A 16,376-nucleotide genomic window follows, 5' to 3' on the forward strand; every position below is an offset into this window, starting at 1 on the left:
AGTCAGGACAGGGGAATTCAAAGAAGAGTATTTTTCCAGAGAGCAGAAATCCACTTTCACACAACAAATTCCCCAACTAAGAGGCTGAACTGACATCCACAGCACCTGGCCCACTGCAGAACTGGTCACTCTTCAGATTACAGACTGGGTAGGAGTTGTTCTTCACTGGTGCTCTTTGAGGGAAGTTTTAGACAGTAACATTCACCAACAGGAACGTATAAGCAGCCCACTTGTTTTTGCTGAAGGGAAGAGGTGGGATACGAAATGGGCTGTTTGAGAAACAACAGTGTATGAAACATTTATGGAAATATTTGAAAGCATATTGTTTTGGTTTTACCTCAGATAATGTTTTCATGCACTTTTTCAGTGTCTTGCACACTAAAAATTAAGTACAGATATAAATTTTATTTGTCTGACAGGGAAAACTTGAAAGCATTTTGGATCATGAGGGCATTTACACCTACTTTGATTTCTTGAAAAATAATTTAACAGTACTAGCTAGGGAGTGTGACAAAATAGATATATTGGTTGAAAAAAAATTTTGTTCTTCCTAGATAAGACTACTAATACAAAATTTTCCCAGTGAGAAATTTTAAGAACTGGCATGGGGTTGTTGGTTGGATTTTATTGCTAGTGAAATATGTGTTGTTGTGTCATGTCATAAACAGAAAACTGAAGCACTCTTTTTAAATCCTCAGCACTGCTGACACTTCCAACAAGTACTTCCGTATTGGTTTTGGTCTTATCTGTTTCTAACAGACAGCCTCATGCCTTGGAAATCTGACCTGAAAGAAAAATTCAGCCCCAAGTATCTGCTGTCAATTGTGCAGAAAATAGGAGATGACAGCAAAGTCACTCCTGCATGCCAAATTAGATCTCTTTCCAACATCTTCTAATGTCATTATTAGCACTCAAATACACTGTGTCAAAATGTGTCTGTATAAGGAGATGGACCAGGCAACATCAAATTTATCTCTTAGTCAATATGACAAGCTGGTTTTGATTCAGACTTCTGAGCAGGAGAGACTCTTAGGAAAAAATTCTGCTCCATCATGAAGGTTTGTTTACAAACATGGATATTATAATAGATGGAAACAGAAAAAAAATGTATTGTGCAGTTTCACTGCATTTCTGGAATCAATAGTAATAGGAGTTAAAATCATCAGCATGAGCCTTAGGGTGTACTCTCCAAACAGTCAATGGTGCAATGCAAGGAGTTACAAGATCATCTTCAAGACTGTCTGCTTCAGAGATAGCCTTAACAGAAAATACTCATTCTAAAGCATCCACATAAATGTGAATTTAAGTGTACCAGATGGTTTTGGAACAATATTCAAAGGATTGAGAAAGAAACCACATCTGCAAAGATTAAATTCCAGTAATTTGTTCACGGTTTTATCTCTGACTAAGTGTACTCAAATAAAAGCGAATACCCAGACACAAAAGGCACTTAACTACTGACAGAAAACAACTCCTGGAAGATCAAAGTCTTTCCCTGTAGCACTGAGAAGAAAAGAGTGTATCATCTAAATACAGTGCCACTGCTTAACATATAGCATAAGCAGCAGACATAACATTACAGCTCCATACTCCTCACCTGTATAGCAAAGTTCAGAAGGTTAATAGAAGAAATTAAATAAACCACAATGAAAAAGATTTGGAATATCATACACATGGAACTATTAACTAACCCAAAGAGAACAAAAGACTGCTTAATTCCACTAAATAAATGGATATTGATAAACTTCACCTATTCTAATTAGCAAGATTCCTACCGTTATTTCATCTTTATATGACTTCTTAACACCCATTTCATTCCACTGAAGACAATTATTATCTCATAGAGACAATGGAGTTCTGTACCTTCTCATTAAACTTGATGACTCTTAAAAATGTTCAGGAATGTTTAAATAAATACTTCATGTTTGGTTCTTAGTGAGCATGGAAGCTGTGCTCATGGAAGTGAGTGTGGTGTGTACTGAAAATGCTTAGGAAAAAACTACAATAATAACCAAAGTAGTCCAAACCCTTCTACTCCTTAATAAAATTTAATCCTGTATAACAAGAGCAAGTTTGAGCAAATCTTAGCATTCTAATTTCTTAACTTCTTAAAGCACACGATGTTAACCATGATCAATGCATATTTTAATGCAAAGTATCTCATTATCTTTCCAGAAGTGAATTTTTACTTTTTCCTATGTTAATTGCAAGTACTTTTGAAGTGAATTTCAGAATACAACTTTAACACAGGTTTTAATCATCTCATTACCATAAAATGTATAGACACAGTTTCTCATACCACAAAATTATACTCCTTAATAGATAAGCATGGTATCATTTCATTTTCCGTGTATACACTATATATGATACGCCATCTTTTTCCAGCTACAGCAAAATGAACCCTTATCTGCTCAGATCATTACCAAATTAAGACTGAGCAAAAAACATACACAGATGTTTACTCATAACCTTTCTCCCTTTCTATTTCTTTACCCAACAGCCTGCACGTAAACAACAATTTTTTTCTGTACATCACTTCCAAGGTTTAAAGTTTTGACCACTTGTTCATCTCTATGAAAAGAGTAAACCCCCTGTTGGTTTATATGAGGGGATAGAGAGGCATGGTCCATTTCTCCAACTCTGCCACCTCCCATCCAAGACAAAAAAAACTTGGTATTATTTTTAATCTCATCACAGAAGAATAAATCCAACCAAGCCTGCCTCCACACCAGCAGACTAGAAAAGAGAAGTCAGTATCAAGCATATTTCAGGGTTGGGAGCAGGGGCAAAAGGCATAAGGACAAACATTGGCTATGGTTACTGCCACTCAATTAAGCCTTTCCAGGCTGTAAAATCTTCAGGGTAATGAATTAACTCTGAACTACAAGAACAAGCTAGCACAGTCTTGCTCTGTATTTTCAGCTGGCAACTGATATATCCTATGCATGAGTCTGCAGACTAGTGCTCCTCCAACAGATGTACCAAAGAAGATCAAAGATTTTTGAAAATAAACTGTAACAAGATGTGGGTATAAGCAAGGTCACTGCTGTAAGTCAGAGATGAATGCAACAAACAAGGTATTGTTTTTAAAGCAGCTCTTTACAAAGACTGAGCAGAGGCCAGGGACTATTCACAACCACAAGGGCACAGCATCATAGCTCAGAAGGAAGAGATGCTGGCAGGTAGCCTTGCATTTAGGAAGGAGAAATGCCAGAAATCACTGAGTGGGTGTCACTCAGTGTTTCTTGCACCTCCTGGCAGGGAGAACATGAGCACCTTCTGACTTAGCTCAGCAGCTGCCTCCCTGTGGTCACAGCAGAGCAGAGCTGGGGTTTCAATTGCTCTACTTTGGTCTCTTGACAGGGGATGGATAAGATTTTTATACCAGATGGAAAAGTACAGGTAAATTAATGGTGGGGAAATACCTGGAAATTCAGTTCTAGCAGGGATAGCATAACATACCCAACACAAGTCAACACTTGTCAGAGCTTCTACTCCAAAAACCCAATCTCTAAATAGATACAGGAGAAAGCTTTGTCAAGTACTTCTCAAATGCACTAAAAAAGAGGCAGTCAAATTAATCTATAGTCCTAACTTTCTCGTCTATATTCCCAAATACAGAATTAAAAATAAAAATCCTAAAAGTCTAGACCACATGATTTTAAGCCTATTAAGTATTTCCTGAAAGAGACAGATAGTTGTCGGGGCCATACAGTTAACCCCAGAAATCAGCTGCATATGTTTTTTATTTCTCAAAATGAGTTTCTAAGTTATAAATTAGATGAAACAGTCACCTTCTTCCTGTCCCTGCCAAGTAAATGGCAGTAACAGTAGAAACCAGGAATAAAACGTGAAATTGAAGAATCAGGTAACTAAAATTGATTAAAGATTATAACAGTGTTCATAAAAATGTAATGTTTAACATCAAAATGCAACCTCCAGCCCCTTCCTGCACATGAAGGAACCAACAGCTTGAGGTGGTGACATGGCATAAAGTAAAAGGTGGAAAAAAGGCACATGATGAATCACTGTTACCACAGATAAAGATACACCATTTACAAACATGCCTCCACATAAATATATTGACATGTAAGTTTGGCTTACAAATACCTCCTGTAGCTTTAGTCACCATTACCCTTCCAGTAGCTTTTCAATCCTGTGCACAAGATGACAACCAACCTTGGCATGGTCTGTGGACCAGAAGGAATGAACTGAATAAACTTCAGTCACTGATACTGGTGCTTTTGCCTGCCCCCAAACTCAGTGAGACAGCAAAGCAAACACAGGAGGCAGCCACACCACATCATCCCCTTACCTATCACTACCCAAACCCACTTTCTGATTGGATCACCTAACAAAATCGGGGGGGGGAAGAGAAGTAAGGAATAGAAGAACAGGAATTACCCAATATCTCCTAAAAAATTATCAAGTCTAGCAAGTAAATAATGAAGTCAAAGTAAGCCCTATGGATACTAAGTACATATAATATAGTACTTGATCTTCAAGTCACACAGATCTCTCATTTAATAAACCGGTTGTAATGGTACATAAGATGTGTGCAAGCTTCCCTCAGCCATGCAGCAGAAGAAAGTTTCCAGTTCAAGGAATAATTAGATCTCCCTAAAATGATCTTATCAGTCTCTCCTGCACAGAGCAGCCAGGCCCACTCATTCCATACTACATGAGCAAACAGATTCACAGACTAAAAAAAGACTGATACAACTTTCTTTCAGCATTCCTCACACTACAGACAGGCATGAAAATGGCCACCAAATAAAATCAAACTAATCACTTTTTTCCCCCTTTTCTGTGTGTGTTTAGATAAAACATCAAAGCAATCAATAACACTTTTCAGACCATTAAGTTTAATTGATGAGAACACCCATTAACAGAGTAATTTCTGAAACTGTACGTATTAATTATTTTCTTTCAAAACTTATTACTCATTTTTATGACTTGAAGGCTATTGGGCACCCAGGAAAATGACCATATTAATACTCAATACTTTCTATTTACTCCCTGTTTTACAAGATATCTTTCCAAGAGCCTCAAAGGTACCAGACAGACCTAATAGCAGTGCAGCCATCACACACATCCCTGAGCACTGTCTATCCTGGCTAACAAATGGTTTTGGCCTCTTATTGACTGTAATCAAAGGGCAACTTTAGAGGCTTTACATAAAATTACCTAGAACATCACAGATAGTATAAAGGTCCTATTAGCATTCGGGATCTATCCAGCCTACTTTTCCATATAAAGTATCTTTTTGCACAAGCTCTTAAGAGAATCAACATACTTTTAATGAAAGCTAACTTTATTTGAAACATTAGAGAGGATGCTTTGTTTGCTTTTGGTTAGTTTGGTCTCCAAAATTAAAACTTCAATTTCACTTTAGAAGAACCAAGATTTTGACTTTTTTCTCATAATAGAAAGACTCACGCAAGACAAAAAAAAATATACAAACACAGTTATAAAGAAACCAGGTCCATGGGTCTCCTCACATGACAAAATCAGGCAAGTCAGTCAGACCCAGGCTCTGAAAAACACCCTGAATTCAGTTTATTTATATATATTTTTCCACAGAAAAGCCATATTCTAACAGCTAAAGAAGATTGACTTACTGTTGATGATTTGCCTAGGCATTTTACAGATACTCACATTAATAAAAGAAACAGAATCCTCTGTATCAAACTTATAACAAGTAATGTCAATTTTGCTTTAACTATTTGCTCAATGAGGTGGTTTTGGGACCCACATATAATGTTATAAACAAATCACACCACTGCCTAAGGGAGAAAAGGAAAGAAAATTACGCCAGCAGAAGTGAATTAAAAACACACTTTCTAGCTACAAACTCATATATTTGTGGTCAATATTTAATAGTATTTGTGTAGCAATATTTCTGCAATTAAGCTTATGCACACAGTGCACCATAGTCCCAATGAATCAACACAAATATCACTTTCATTTGCAAGAGTTTGATTTCTGAAAAGAACATAAAATTAGCTGCAATAAAGTTCGCTACAATGAAGTTGGCTGGTGTTCAGGATCTTTTTTCTTAAAAAGTCATTTAAGGAAGAGACTAATAGGAAGTATATTTCTCTCAAGTTCGCAGGTCCAGTAGCACAACTTTGTGTTTTGTTTCTCTATTTGTTAGTTAATTAATATATGCACAGAGGATGAACTAAAGACATACATTGATAGACCTGTTCCCACTTTATGCTCTCTTCCCTTCCCAAACTTCAAGACTCAAAAAGAAATGGCAATAATGGCCCTAATTTCCTCAAAAGTCCCCTTGTTTGGGGACTGAAGGACTTCAGGACTGTGTGAACAGTTGTACATTCCGTTTTTCTACCATCCCCTTACGTGTGCTAACTTAACATTCTCTTCCAACCCTGATGACTATGGTTCTAAGATCACCCAGTCTGACTCTCAGTCCAGCACCACCACCGTAACCACTAAACTGTATTACTCCCTGCCAGATCCAGAACTGTATTACCCAGTGCCTTAAACATTTCCAGGGCGGTGACTCCATGATCTCCTGGGCAACCCAACTACCCTAACAGCAAAAAAAAAATTTCTCATATCTAATCTGAATCTTCCATCTCAGCTTAAGGCCATTTCCTCTGGTCCTTCCACTGCAGAAGAGACCAGCCTCCAACTCGCCCCACCCTCCTTCCATGTGGCTCTAGAGAGTGGTGAGGTCCCCTGAGCCTCCTATCCTCAAGACTCAACAAGCCCAGCTCCCTCAGCCATTTCCCATCAGACAAGTGATGGCTCTCAAGCCTTGCTGTGCTTTGCTGGACATGTTACAGCATCTCCACATCCTTTTTGAAGTGAGGGGCCCAGAATTGGACACAGAACTCGAGGCACAGCCTCACCAGTGCTCTCATCTCTAGTCTCAGTCTATCCTCTGCTACTTTAAAATCAATACCACATGTCCTATTGCAACACCTTACTAAGAAGTCTGTGCCCCTCTTTCTTATAAACCCCCAGTGAATACAGAAGCATTGCTAAGAAGTCTCCCCAGAGCCTTCACTTCCAGGCTGAATAATCCCAACTCTCCCAGCCTGTCTTCAGAAGGCAGGTACTCCAGCTCTCTGATCAGCCTCATGGCCTCATCTGTACCTGCTGCAAGAGGTCCACGTCTTTTCTGTGCTGAGCACTCCAAAACTGGATGCAGCACTGCAGGTGGAGTCTCCCCAGAGCAGAGGGCAGAATCCCTTCCCTCAGCCTGCTGACCACACTACCTGTGACGCAGCCCAGGAGGCAGCTGGCTTTCTGGGCTACAGGCTGCTCACATTGCAAGGACCTGGTACTTATGATTAGCCACATATTGAATAGTGTTATTCTTTAAAACAGATGCTACCAGCTCACAAGTCTGGATGCTGTCATCTTATTGCAAAGCTCCCATACCTTCTCAGTGATGTCTCATGGGCATCTCCTCGCAGCACTGACTCCTCCTTCTTCACAGCACAGACAAAACACTCCAGGCTTGTTTCTCAACCAGCTAACCCACTCTTTTATAGCACTCATCCTTATCGGACACAGCTGTGGTCTGTTAAGGGCAGGCCTATTCCTAATCTCTGGTAATTAGTACAGCTGCAATTCCTCAGGGGTGAGATTACCTTCTGCACTATATTTTCTTACATTCTATCCCCCCACATATGGAGATCAGACACACTGGTCAGTAATTCCCAGGTTACCCTCTAGAACCAAATTTATGGACAGGACTTACACTGACAGCCCACCAGCTTCCTGCAAGGATGGGATGATGCAGCAGCACAGCTTCTCGATACTCACTCCAGGCTGATTTGTTTTCTCTGACTCACCTGCTGAAAAACAAACAGCCACCAATACAAAACACAATAAAAAGAAAAAAACACACCACCATCATCCCACAGAAAATAAGAAACTCCTGTGAAAGATCTTCCCAGCACCTTCAGCAGCAGAGACCAACACAAAGAATTCACTGACCATCCCTGGCCCAGGCTTTCCACTGAGTGCCCCCAGTTATGCTGCTGCTGTCAAGTAGTCTCACTGATTTCCTGGGTTTGATGTACTAAGGAGCTTTTTGTCAACAGCTTGAGAGTCTTTTGTAAGGCATTTTTCTCATTCTTTATGAGATTTTTAATTTCCTGCTTGTGTTTGGCCAGTCATGTTTTAAGGACTTGCCTCTACTGTTCATTTGAGCAGGCTTTCCTGTTTCCAGCATCTGGCCACTTTGTTACAGTGTCCTCCAGTGAGGTTTCTATCTACTGAGGTAAGCTCCTGAGCATGATTTAGTATTCTCTTTTTTTTACTTTGAGATATATGTGGGGGCTTCTGATAACTTTATTAAAATACCTGTATTGTTAATAGCCTTCAGGAGGCTTATAGGCCTTTTAGAATAACTCTTTAAGTGTATGTGGTCCAGTTGTCTGCTTGCTCTGAAGATCCTGTACTTAAAATCAAATGACCATGTTCTGCATGTGTTTATTTCGCTCTCTTCAGCTGTAGAGCTCAATGTGATCTTATGGCAGTCATTAGTTACCAAGCAGCTCCAGTGCACCACACGGGAGCACATCCAGAGTAACACCTTTCTGGATGCACCAGGTGTTCTAGGAGGCAGCCACTTTGCACATCTGGATGTATCCTCTCTTTTTCTCATCATGAAAAGGCACCAATCCAGTCCCTACAGGGCACCTGCTGAAATGTCTCACTGTTGCTGCCTGTACTGAATTTGCAGCTTCCCTGTTCTCATTTCACATTTCCTGAGCACTATTTCAGGTCTGAGCAGGGGGCTGGTAACACAATCTTAGCACTGCATTATCATTAGAGCACAAGATTTCTGCCCACAGTGGTTCCATGGATCTGCTTTTCTGCCATAACATTTTTATGCTGTTGTGCTTTACAAAATTCTTCCTGTACAGCACCACTCCCTTACAACTGAATGTCACTCACATCTTTCCTATAAAGCTGATATGGCAGCATTGATTATCCTCCTTTCACCAGGTCTGTTTTCCAAAGTTGTCATTTCACACCAAATTCCCTCATCTTACGTTACAGGCCTTAAAGATGGTAGGACAGAACTCCAGTTTTTCCTTTTCTCCATCTCTCATTACTGCTTCTTACTGCCTCTGTTAAGTGGCATTGCAGATGTTCTGAGAGGACTCCCTTTCTTCTTTCACTGTGCTCTTCTTTGTCCCTTGCAGGCTTGTTTGGTGTACCCTGAAAATCAGCCATGCTCCCTTGGCAACCTCTGACATTCCTGCCCATGAAGATGTCCCTGCTACAGGAACATGCAAGAAGAAATTACAGCAGCAGCTGGCAACAGCTGCATCTGAGCAATCAGGCCACTCTTTGCTAGCAGGTGTTTCCCTACCTGGACCTTGCATCCTCCACAGCAGGGCAGAGGCTGCTGCCATGGTGGAGGCTTCACCTGCAGCCGTGCTGGAGTCCCACTGCTTTGTGCACAGCTAACTGGGAGATACACACAGAGCAGCTCTATGAGGCTCTTTCATTTAGTGCCGAAAACAAGTCATGGAAACAAAGCAGACAAGAAGGACAAAGAAGAAAACACACTGAATGGGCAAGGTCAGGCTATATGAAGCCAGCACTGATACCACTATTTCAATTTAACTAATATTCATCACTTCATCAGAAAAACCCTGCCTGCGTTCTGCACTCATTCCTCAGCAACATCCATCTGCCAAATTACGCGCTCCTTGCTGAGACCAAGATATTATGGCTGCAAGAAAGCATTTAGCCCATCATGGTTGCTATTGCTAAGTAATAAATAATACTTAAGGGAAAGGAAAAAGAAAGTATGAGACTCTTTTTTAATTCCATTTGACTGAGCTGATGGCCTTCACCTCTTAATATCATGTTATTATTACTACAGTAGGAAGACATTTAGCTTCTAAGTGTGTTTGAGACATCTGTGAATGACTCATTATCACTTTCTTTTCTTAGAAAAGATAGGCTTCTGGCTCAACTCCCAAAAAAACCCACTGGAACACCTGGACACCAGAACCATACTGTTGTGACTACTGATCCATCTGCAAAACAAGCTGGCAACCTGCGTCATCCAGGATAGCTCCACAGGGAGATACTCTTGCTGTTTCCCTATAGCTATGCACCCCTCATCCAGAGACATGGGGCAATTTGTTAGTTGCTCACTAAATCCCTTGGTTTCCATCAAGGCACTTTGGAAATCAACTACTCTGTAAAACATGTCACAGGTGCAGGCCAGGCATTGCAGTGGATCAGAAGAGGAACCAGAAACAGAGGTTTGAACAGGGACTGTGATAGTAGCAATTTAGTTTCAGTGTGAGACGTTTTCTTATTGACTTTGTTTATCAGTTTATTTCATTACTGATTGAATTATGACTGCAATGAAGGGACCTGAACAACTTTAAAATATTTTTAATTGGTCTGCATTACATGATTGATAACCAGAATTTCTCTAGAAAGACAAACTGCCTTTTGGTTGTCTGTCTACTATAACACCTACAAGCTGAATAATCAAATCCTTTCAAAATAGCCTTCTTTTGTCAAAAGAAATATAGAATGAAAACAGACATTGCATGCAACTTCTAATGTTTTTCTCTTTTCTTCCATATAATTAAAGGGCTTGATAGTCCCACAGCTGTTTTGCTATTGTTTGTACTAAAATGTTTTGCAATTATTCTAAAATCTCTTTCCATATGTAGACATGTATTTCCATTATATAACACAACCATTAAAAAAAAAGTTACTACAATTAGCAATTCATTTTTACTTCTCACAATGGACAAAAATATTTCACACTGGCAATACCTTGCTGAAATGCCAGAAGTATTTTTCCATAAAAAGAAGGAATAGCATAGAAAGAAGGAATAGTTTATTATAGCAAACAGTTCCTTTTGGTTTGAGAAGTTAAATGTTCTGCTTGCATTTAAGTCTTGCATTAGTCCTGAGTTAAACATTTTCAACAACTTCACTATTTCTAACTTCTAAAGCAAAACAGGTCATGACTTGAGAATTTTCTCTCTGGGGTACCAGCCTCAAGGATTGTGTTTAGAAGTTCAGCCTTCTGAATTAATGGGAAAATCCCAGTTCTCAGTCCAACATATCAGAAGTATGGAAAAACATTAAATAAAAGAAAAAATACTAATAATCAATAGACTAATCTATTACCCATAACTATTAGAAAATAAGTACAAGCCAGCTGTATACCTGACTAAAGTTAAAGTCTGCATCTTGCAAAGATGTGTTTGAAGTGATAAGGCAAAGAGGGAAAGGATTGTTATGAACACAAAGTGCTAATCTGCTGTCTAAGTCCTACTGAACCTCTCCCCTAACACTTAATCTAAAATGCTTTCAGCTCTTAAATTCCCCTTCCAAAACCAGTAGGAGGTTAAAGCAGGACCCAATGGGAGGTTACATTTATTTAATATTCAGTCCTTTCTCAGATGAAATATTGCAGTCTGTCCTCCCAGGTATTTGTAAAACCATTAAAATAATGGCTTATAACTATTACTTGAAATAGCAGTTCTATTTGTAACCACCACTGACAAAGGGTAAGCAAAGTGCATTAATTTTCTTTGAAAAATACCCAAAACCTTTGCTATAGAGCACTGAGGAAATGTGCCCCATTAACTAGTTCAATGCTGTAAGCTGAAGCAATGCTAGTAAATATTGTTTAGCTAAAAGGAACCTGCATCTCTCTAAGGCCCTCTCCAGCTGTACCCTCCATACCTCACAGCTCTGCAGCTCACCACAGATGCCTCCTACAAGCTCTGACACAAGTTCAGATCCTGTACCTTTACACATTAACAGTACCTGTAAAGATAATATCCATTTGGCTATGAAAAGAGCCAATTTTAATAGCCATTGAAATTGGCTATTTTTTAACAGTCACTACATTTGACAATATATATTATTGTACTTACATTTTTCTAGTATCCCTTAGAAATAAGATCATCACAAAGAAGTAATAACACAAAATCCACAGAACCATCAAACAAGACCTGTCACAGAAATCTTTGTGCCATTTCCATGACATGCAATGAGCACAGCTTCCTTTAACTCTGCAGATCTCCATTTCAAATCTGCAGTTATGCACTATGAAAAATTTCTAGAAGTTTAATTTTTACCTTTGCTAAGGAGAATTTTAAGTAGTACCTAGAGAATATATTTATCATGTTAAAACAGGAATCTTAAGTGTGGCCAGGCAGTTTTGACTTGTGTTAAAAATTTTTCATTTATACATCATTCTTAGCAACAGTGGATGAAAGAGCTGATGAGTGCTTGTTGCTACCACCTTGAAAGGCATCCTTAAATTGAAAGCAAATTTGATATGCAACACTGCCTTTTATTGAGAATATCCAGTTAATGGATTATTTTCTTCAATCATGTTATAAAATCCACAAATCTAGTATTTTTATAATTTTTTAGTCATTAAATAACTACTGATAAGAATAATATATAGACTTTCTCATGCTATTTTGATTCTGCAACAGCTTTTCCTAAAAAAAATGTGTTTGCTCTGATTTAGGTTTTTGCTTAATAAAAAAGAGGTTTAAAAGTTGAAGCCAGCAGTGTCCCTTCACTGTCACAATGAACACAACCAGGGCACAGCTTTGGGCCTGCTGGCTGTAGGCTTCTGCCACCCCCACTGGATGTCGATGGTGCCTTCAAACACCTGCAGCAGCAGCCCACATGCAAAGGACAGATAGAAAATTCTCAGGTTCCTAAGCAAGACATTCTTTCCTTTGCTCCCAGCCATCACTGAGGTGAAGCTATACTGCTGACAAGTATTTTTTTTTCTCAGATAAGTCCCTCTTAAAAAGACTTTCCTGTTACTGCATCCATTATATTCACTATGAACATCTGCATATCCAGCTGCTACTTTTATTACTGTCTCAATTCCAGAATTCTTAACATTTTTTTCCTTTTTCTTTTTTAACTATACTTAAGGTATAAAACACCTATAATTATATTTTATGTACAATCAATTAATTATGATAGTTAATCACAGCCTTCTCAGAAGGAAAATGCAACTGAAGGCCACAGCTGAGTTACATCATTTCAAATGTAGACACACAGCCAGGCAGACAAACTGACTCTCAACCACTGCTCCCACATAACCTTCCAGCCCTTTATTTTTTTTCACATCTCCCAAAACTGTGAAGTCAACAGCATTAATATGCTACAGGAACAAGTACAGCATCTGTGCCAAATCCAGACATATTCATTTTCACCAGCTACCAGTGACTTTATGATGAGTTTATGAAATAGCAGCAATAGCTGATGATTGCTCTGCTCCTGTCCCAGCACCAAGCAGCCAGAGGAGCCATGGGCTGAGGAAAGCCACCACAGAGGCTCAAGAGGCCTCAAAACAGGGACATCACTGCTGGTTGCCTGGCACTAACTTGCAACTTGCTGCTCTGCCTCCTCTTTGTTCCTCTTAATGACTTTTTACAGCAAAAATCTAGTGGGAAACACTAACACCGAGGAAGACATCCTGTAAAATTTCCAAGGATGCCAAGAGCCACCCTGATGTCAGAGCAGCATGCTGAGCCAGAGAATGGCACCCCTGTTGAGTACAAGGCCCTGAGAGCACAGTCAAAACCAGAGCTCCTCAGAAGTGCAGGCACACTGGCAAAATAAGGGTTATATATACTGAGGATTCAATTGCTAGTTTGCTTCTTGGCCTTTGATAACCAGAAACCAAATTGCTTTTCTGTTGAATAAAGTATCTTTCAAATTCAATTGCTTATCTCCTCATTCATTCAAGAATGGGAGACCTCAGATTTACAGAAATGAGAGTCCACAATAGAAATATGCTATATTAGACACAGAAGAGACACCTGAAAAATAATCAAAACACACTCTATTGATTTTAACCTTCAATATCAAGGTATCCTTCAGCAGTCTCAACTGGATCCAGGCTATAAGAATTTCCAATTATTTTAATATCTGTATATGGGATAAGCATTTAGTTATCAACATCTACCATAAAACATATTTTGGGTTGTTATTAGGGCACCATTACTATGAAGAATTGACTGCATTGCTGCTTCAGCCCACGCTGCTGCTGCAGTGAGAGTGGCTGCAGACACAGAGTGGCTGCAGACACAGTGCCCAGTGCCAGGGCGGGCACCCAGGGCAGGGCAGGGGTGCTGCCAGTATGGCAGAGCTGCCTGTGCTCAGCTGCACCCCAGGCACTGTGCCCAAACACTGCTCCAGGACCACAGGCTGCAGGAGGATTCTGCTGAGGGATTCTGCCTGGTGACAAGTCACGTTAATGTGAAAACCACATGTGTAACTTTATGTCCCTCAGGTGTCTGCAGCACCAGCAATGATGTCTTCTGCTTAACTTCCAAGCTCTATGATCTTGAAATATTGCTGTGAATGAAGAGGGAAACAAGGGGATGCAAGTGATCCCATACTGGATGCAGGGCAGCCTCCATGGGGTCTGGCAGAGCCTGGAGGCCCTGCCCTGGGCACACCACAAGCCAGAACAGAAGAGGAGCCCTAGGGCACAGGGGCTCTCCACTCCCACCATAAATTCTCTCTTAGTGGAAGAGCAAAGAGGAGGGAAAATCTTTCTCCACAAATACTTCTTCCCCAAAATCCTCTGCAATGGATAACCCAGAGGGAACATCAGGGTCTGTATAAGCACACAGACTGGCAAGCACACCTGGCCCTCCAACACAGGTGTTCAGAGGCTGGGCTGGACCTTGTCAGGCCCCAGACACTGCTGCCAGCACAGAGGGAGCGGCAGGAAGCAATGGCTCCAGAGTGGCATCGAGGTGTTCAGAGGGCCAGAGGGTGGTCAGCCCGAGCAGGGAGCAGCTCTGCAGGCCCCAGGTGCAGGGCTGCAGACAAGCAATGCCTTCAGAGCAGCATGGAGGTGTTCAGAGGGCCAGAGGGTGGTCAGCCCAGGCAGGGAGCAGCTCTGCAGGCCCCAGGTGCAGGGCTGCAGACAAGCAATGGCTCCAGAGTGGCATGGAGGTGTTCAGAGGGTCAGAGGGTGGTCAGCCCGGGCAGGGAGCACTCTGCAGGCCCCGGGGCTGCAGTCAAGCAATGGCTCCAGAGTGGCATGGAGCATTCAGCAGGCTGGAGAGCAGCCTGGGCAGGGAGCTGCTCTGCAGGCCCCAGGTGCCAGGGCCGGGTCACCAACCCACCAAGGCAGGGCTCTGCCATTCCAAAGCATCCTGCACTGTCACAACCAGATCCCGAGGGGCTCAAGGCATGGCAGCCTCCCCCCGGCTGCTGACCAGCAGCTCTTCCTGCGCCCTGCCCCAGGCACTGTGGCAGCTCCCACAGCCACTAACACCAACACCTTGCTTTGGCGCCAGTGTTCCATCCAGGGTGGCACAGAGCAGCCAAATGCCCCATTCACAGAAAGGGCTGTGCAGCACTGAGGAAAGGATGAAGGAAAGCAAAACACTTTTTCTCCTTATGAGGATTGCTTGACTTCAGAGTATTATCCCTCTCCTCCGATCACTGAGGAGATTCAGCCCAGATTTAGCAAAATCAAAAATGAAATTTAACAGAGCATTATGGTGAAAGGCATTGTCACAGACTTCTCTGACTCATTTGCACCACTGCAGGGTAATACTGCAAAAACCGTTAGTACAGATGTATTTGGTGATTTAAATAAATAAATAAAAATCCTATTTTAATCTTTTGTTTCCTCAGCATTTTCACAAACACCAACCCAGAGTTTTACTCTAAAAGGATAAAACTGTTTATTCAAATAGTACTTTTCATTCTATTGAAAAACAGAATAGAAAGATATTTAAAATACTAATATAAAATTTTCATTAATTGACATTAATGAAACCTCTGCTACAGGACAGTTCCTGATGAAAGGACAGGCACCACATCTGAACGCAGAATAAAACCTCTAATTTTTACATAAGCTGTAAATCCACTGACTAATAGACTAAACTTTAAAGGTTACATATAATTCCCCAAAATAAGCTCCTGATAGTTCTCATCACTTGGACTTTCCCAACTTCACCATCAGACGTGCTGATAGCTGCATTTTGTTGCTCACGTGGCAGATCCTTAAGAGTTTCTCCAACCTTTCTGATGTTGGTTTTTTTTTTTCATATCAACTCAAATATTACTTCCCTACTTGTATTGTCAGTGACCAAGTGAGGGCAACATGTACTAGAGCAGATGGCTGGAAACCACTATGCTATCTTTGCAGCCTCAGGCCACAGACAAAGTTCCTTTTGCACAGAGGATCCGTTCTTTCTTACAAAGTTTCTGTCGGGGTACCTTTGAAATTAACAACTGATATATACCTGTTTGGAGACAGTTATACTTTTAGGTTTACTCCATTTACACAGATCTTCTGACCAAAGTTTGAAGAGAACACTTGAAAAGCAGACACT

The 16,376-nt window shown here is 40.7% G+C and overlaps 1 long non-coding RNA gene across 8 annotated transcripts in view; it reads right to left on the bottom strand.

The window, feature by feature from the left end:
- The window catches only part of LOC128943147 (uncharacterized), a 66,219-nt gene that overhangs the window by 26,751 nt on the left and 23,092 nt on the right, over positions 1-16,376 (bottom strand). For 6 of the 8 annotated variants that reach the window (XR_008483675.1, XR_008483677.1, XR_008483670.1 and 3 more), the window contains exon 2: positions 7,739-7,835. The exons of the other annotated variants lie outside the window; for them this stretch is intronic. This is a non-coding gene — a long non-coding RNA (uncharacterized LOC128943147). The remainder of the gene's footprint in view (positions 1-7,738; positions 7,836-16,376) is intronic. 8 annotated transcript variants of the gene reach the window in all.

The sequence above is a fragment of the Melozone crissalis genome, unplaced genomic scaffold (genome assembly GCF_028551555.1).
Source record: "Melozone crissalis strain CALT ecotype California unplaced genomic scaffold, PUWL_Pcris_2 ptg000045l_1, whole genome shotgun sequence".
NCBI classification, from domain to species: domain Eukaryota; kingdom Metazoa; phylum Chordata; class Aves; order Passeriformes; family Passerellidae; genus Melozone; species Melozone crissalis.